This window comes from Hakea prostrata, chromosome 3, assembly GCF_041222555.1.
Source record: "Hakea prostrata isolate BN-2017 chromosome 3, UWA_Hpros_2, whole genome shotgun sequence".
Taxonomy (NCBI): domain Eukaryota; kingdom Viridiplantae; phylum Streptophyta; class Magnoliopsida; order Proteales; family Proteaceae; genus Hakea; species Hakea prostrata.
The window spans coordinates 68,925,148-68,930,998 of record NC_142602.1 but is presented as its reverse complement, the minus strand read 5'-3'; positions in this window follow the sequence as shown (position 1 = coordinate 68,930,998).

Genomic DNA, 5,851 nt, shown 5'->3' with positions numbered 1-5,851 from the left:
TGATGGATTTAAAAATTGGAAGAAAGTGGGTGGAAAAGAGTGTGGTTTAATAAATCATGTGGGAAGACAAATCAACTCATGCCACGAAGTTACTCAAAAACACGCACAATAGCTTGTATCGATTTGCCACAGTGTGGAACGCAAAGTTTACGAAGTCACTTAGCTCGACGTTAGGTGAGTCAAGGGGAAGGCCATACCTACATAGAAGAACCGTTGTTCGCTGACTTTCTATGGTCTAACCTTTCGCTCCCCTACTGAAAAGGGGCAAAGCCGCTTCGCACCAATGATAGACTACTACAGATTCCATTCAAAAGGCGCTACTTAGTTTCGCAAGCCTTTGTCATTGTCAGTCAACTAAGTAGGGCTTGAGGCCCCCTCTTTTATCAAGAATGAAAAAAAAAAAAAAAAAAAAAAAGAGACTTCTTCTGCTGTTCTTACAAGCGCAATTCTGTTGCATTCAAGGGCGTGTAGTTGCAAACTCCGTTTGCTGGAGCAAGGTAGGGCTAGCAAGCAAACTCCGGCAACAAGCGAGAAAACTACTGTGCGCTACCGCGCCCCACCAAGAGAAGAGACGTCTATAGAAGTATAGCCCTTTTGACTACAGCCCTGGTCTCCGACCGCCCTATATTAAAGGACTAACCCGCTTCAACCTAAAGAAGCAACGGCCCTCCCAAAACCATCTGCCAAAAATTGGGGCCAATCCATTCCACTTTTGAAAGAGGAATGGATGTCTTATTGAGAGTGATCACGGAAAAACCTTTTCATAGAGGAGAACAATAGGCCGGTTTGAAGAGCAAGCTTGGAAATGGAGAGGTCATTCATCCATAGCAAAAAAAAAAGGCTCACTCACTCGTATTGGAGTCTGTTTAGGACGTTTTTCAAGAGTTGAGATCACAAGAATAGATGTAGGCAATGATGCATCAACCATGTGAATCTCAACGCCTTTTCTTTTGAAGAAAGAATCAATGGTAGACTTCTTTCCCATGGTTAAACAAATCCTTATACTTTTGACGATTGCACCACTCGATTCACTCCCAAGGAAGCCCTAGAAGTAGCTCGTTCTCCTATATCCATTTGATTTGATGAATCCTTAAATTTGAAAAATTGAATAAAAACATTCTCCTAAACTTGTAATCAACCACGAAAAAAATAGACATAAAAAAGATTCATTGATCTACTATTAAAAAAATAAAAAGAAAAATTCAAATCTTTTTGGATTCTTTTATTTTCCTCTCCTATAGGCCTCTCAAGTTTTTCTAAAAATTTGCTTGTTTTCCAAAATTAACTAATAAGTGTATATAATTAATTTATGCCTAAAACTGTAATTGTTTTTTACAATGATGGAATAATATTATTTAATACGTAATAAACTTAATAAATTCAAAACAACCACAAATAAAAATAAAAAATTTAATAAAATAAAGCAATAAACTTTCATGCAATACATATTCAACATTATAAAAAAGAAGAAAAAAAAGAAAGAAATAGAAAGCATTAAGGATGTATTCAAGTATTTTAATACCTAATAAACTTAATAAATTCAAATCAACCACAAATAAAAATAATTAATAAACAGTAAACTTTCATGCAATACATATTCAACATTAAAAAAAAAAAGAGAAAAAAAGGATTAATCGTGTATTCAACTATTCAACATTAAAATAAGTTAAACAAAAAAAAAAAAAACAAAAAAAAAAAAAAAAAAAGAAAAGAAAAAAAAAAAATTAAACCGAAAAAGGAGAGAGATATATAAATATACATGGTTGAGTGGTTGTAATCGTGTGGAGAAGGTCCAAGATTCCTTGAGAAAAGTTGTAAAACTTGGTCGTGCGTAAGAGAAGATTAGAGAATGAGAGAATAAATAGGAAGAAAGAAGAATAAGTAGAGAGAAATTTTAGGGAGAAATTTACTTTCCGATTCGGAGTTAATAGTTTCCTCCTTAAAACTTGGATTTTAAATACAACCCTTAGATAGAAAATTAGAATGCCAAATAAATCCTTCATCTTAACGTTTAAATTTTTTTCCAATATTGGGGGGGGGGGGAATATTGGTATTTTACAAGAAAAAGAGAAACCGATCCCTTAGTGAGTCCGCCACTACGTCCGATAAAATTATCCGATTAAGTTACTTATTTTAATTTATTTTTTTATTTAAAATTTTTTACCTATGATATGTGAGTATTTTTCTAGATTTTCTACTAAAATAGCTACCAAATTTGTTAAGTTCTTAAATTTCAAACTTAGTCCTCACAAATAAAATGGTAAAGATGTAAATTTGCAGTCAAAAACTTATATTCAATATGTATACATGTCTATTTAGAAGAATTTACTTAAGAAAATAGGTATCCGATTATCATCCGAATTCGACTGAATCCTTCCGAATATAATAAGATGCAGATATGGTATTAACACTATCCGATCCAAATCCGGGTCCGTTTACACCCCTAACGAAACCAAAAAACCTAGCCTTCATAGAGGTGGTTGGAATGGAACCCCTTCCTAATAAGATTAGGAACTACTATAATCATTGGCACCTCCATGTGATGAACCTAACTTGTATTATGTAATGTAAGAATACAAATACTTATATAAAGAGAAATACAATGAATTACCGAAAATACCCATATGAAAAAATGCAATGTACAACCAACTTCCTATGTTGACTTAGATTTAACAAAGCACCTTCAAGAAGACTAGTGTTGACATCAACCTGTTGATACGGAATCTCGCTCGTCCTTCCCCGTCAAGAACCCGCAAGATCGAGCTCGACCGAGGGTCGGGTACGCTCCACGAACAAGTCATCCAATAATCGTCTCAACTACTCAATAGAGATTCAGTAATTGATCACAAGGTTGATTACCGCCCTCTAGTGTTTCCGGGTCTTTAATGTGTTGGGAGGTTATTTGATACCCTGGTTGTGTAGACCCCTTACCACTAACCTCTTCGGTGTGGGCCCCCGGGCACTCTTTCTTAATCGGGCGTCCTCTGCGCCCCACCGCGGCACCGCCCGCCGGGGATATAGAATGACCATTTTAGTCATTAACACAACCTAACATCGTCCTTGCTTGAGCCACACACCTTGCCTAAAGATAATCTTCTTTCTCTCGACATCAACCAAACTAGCATGGTCTACACCGGAGTCTCGATCCTCTACCTTATGTTCCCTTCAGCCTCCACGTACCATACAATTAAGAGGGAGATGCCTACCTCTAAGTACTGATAAGGTGGACCATAAATGAATTTTCTTCCAAATATGTGGTAGAAAAATGTAAGAGAAGCACAATCCTCTACAGATCCCAACTAGCCAGACATCTTCTTGAGATCTTCTTTTTTCATTTTTTCCTAATGTAGTTATCTACCCCATGTATTTCCCTTCTCCCTTCCCATGACAGATGGCCAATTTGGGTTGGCCAAGCCTGGCTTAGAGTGGTATAGGTCAGGATTAGATTATTTTGACCCTTATTCGGTGGGTCACAACTAGGCCTAGCTAAAGGTATATAGGGTTTTGAAAAACCCAGCCCAATCCAATCTTGTTATAATTGGACATGGGCCAGAGTGTTCATCCCTTGTAACTCATAAAAAAGCAATCCTAGTTCCCAAAGGCCCAAACCAATTAGTGCAATTAAATTACAAAATTACCCTTTCTGACACTTTCACATTCCCCTTCCGTAACCTCGTCATCAAGTCGATGGGACCTCTCAAATTTATTTTTAAATCTCCGTATGGTTTTGGATAGATTTTTATGGAGTGCCTGGCATGGATCACATGAAAACCACATTCCTTAGAGAAATGTCAACCACGTTTTTTCTTTTATTTTATTTTCTTTCATTTTTTTCTTTCACATTCTAGGTTGTTTAACTATACGAATACGAATGTGTTTGACGTGATGTCAGTTTTGATACCAAATATTAAGTATTTAATTAATATAATAAAAGTTTAAAGTTGATGGCACAGATTGAATTAAGCCCTTCAATCTTTTTTTTTTGGTAGACGCTTCAATCTATCTTAAAATTGGATTCCATTAGATACGTAATTAAATTTGCATACAAACAAACCGAATAGTTTAATAAGAATTTATTTATAATTTTCAACAGAGAACATGGAGCAAGTTAGAGGGATCTCACGGCCTCGAGCTTCTCTCATGTTCCCAATCACTCCAATTTGGCAATTTATTGAAATTTCAGATTTTGGAATTATCCTCATGAGCATTCAAATTTCAATGTGGAAGCAGTCAAGTGCCTTGTTGGACACTCGATCATCCAACCAATCGTACATCCGTAAAAAATCATTAAACAATGGGCTATCAATGCTCATCAATGGATTCCATGGTTGTCTCTCTGTGTTTCATAGCCATCATTCCTCTCACTCGCTCAATCCATTTTCAGATTCTGTGAAAATCAAATCCATTGTGACATGCAGCAGAGAAGATAAGGCACGGACCATACTGAAAATCTCTCATGGACCATTCCATACTGAAAAATGAGAATTCAATGGGTCTCATGTCGACTCCATCTGCTATTTAAGTGGTTGAAAACTAACAAGGGAGTACATTGTTCTCTCATGATGGGGAGATGATCTGAACTCAAATTTTGTTGGGGGAGGAGAGGGGATTTACTAACACATTGTCCTCATGTACTAATAAATCCTTAAATTTTTTTCTAAATTTTAAATTGGGATTTTTAAAGGAGATAGTTGCTTTAATCAAGTTTTACAAATAGTAGAGAAATGATGTTGGTAGGTGAAATCAAAGGAGAAGCCATAGTAATGGTTAAATGATGGTTTTCCTAATCTGAACAATATGATGGTTTTCCCCAGTTTGACTTTTACTGATTTTAGTTTTCTTTATACTTTTATCAGGCTATATAGTATTGATAGACCACAATTTAGATCTATAATTAAGCAGACCTTAGAACTTTTGTATGTTACTTCGATGTTAATTTCTTTTTTCCTTCACAATATGAAACCACCACAACTTTATCTTTCCCTTTTCATCTAGAGATTGAGATTATAGAATATGATGAAAATAAGAATGCAAAGAAAAGAGAAGAAAGAAAGAAAAAAAGAGACTTAGCTCGACACATAAGGCTTGAAAAAGAAATTCCGTTGAGTGAAAACTTAATTTTCCAACGATGGTGTAGAGAACTAATCAGATACATATATTAAGACATGCACCATTAAAGACCGCACCGGCCAACAATCACAATAACATTTATTGAGGAAATAACCAAAGTGCATCTACTTATTACTTGAGGAGATGACCAACATTAATATTTTTACACTCCTCAAGGTCCTAAAACATCACTTTACTCTCAAGGAAATAACAAAATTAACGAGCTTACCCTCTTCCTTTAAGAGGTGCTTGCTTGACATACTCAATGAACCTGCTGAACAAGGTAGTAATGATAGAGTCTCCAAAGTGGTCAACAAGCATGGATTCGAAAATAGCTCTTATATACTTCGCCACCTTCTGCCCTCTTATAAAGGTATCCAACATTAACTCATTGTCATCACTGTCACTTGCGTCCCAATTGGTATCAAATATTTCTAAGTTGTCAAGATAAAAGGATCCTTCGCACAAACCGCACTCTCTAATTCTTTGCTAGAAGGCATATAGAACGGCAAATTGAAAGAATCCACTAAGGCTTCCTCAATGCGGCCCTAAAACAAGATAAGAAAAAATGTAAAAAATTTATATACTAAGAGAAAAATTGAACGCAGTCATTAATTAAGCATGTATACCTCGGAGACCAAGTCATTTAGTGAATTAGATAACAGGTCCAAAATGCAACTCTCTTTGCCAAAAGGATCTTCACTTCTCCTGCCAATAAATGTCAAAACCATTCTTCCTTCCG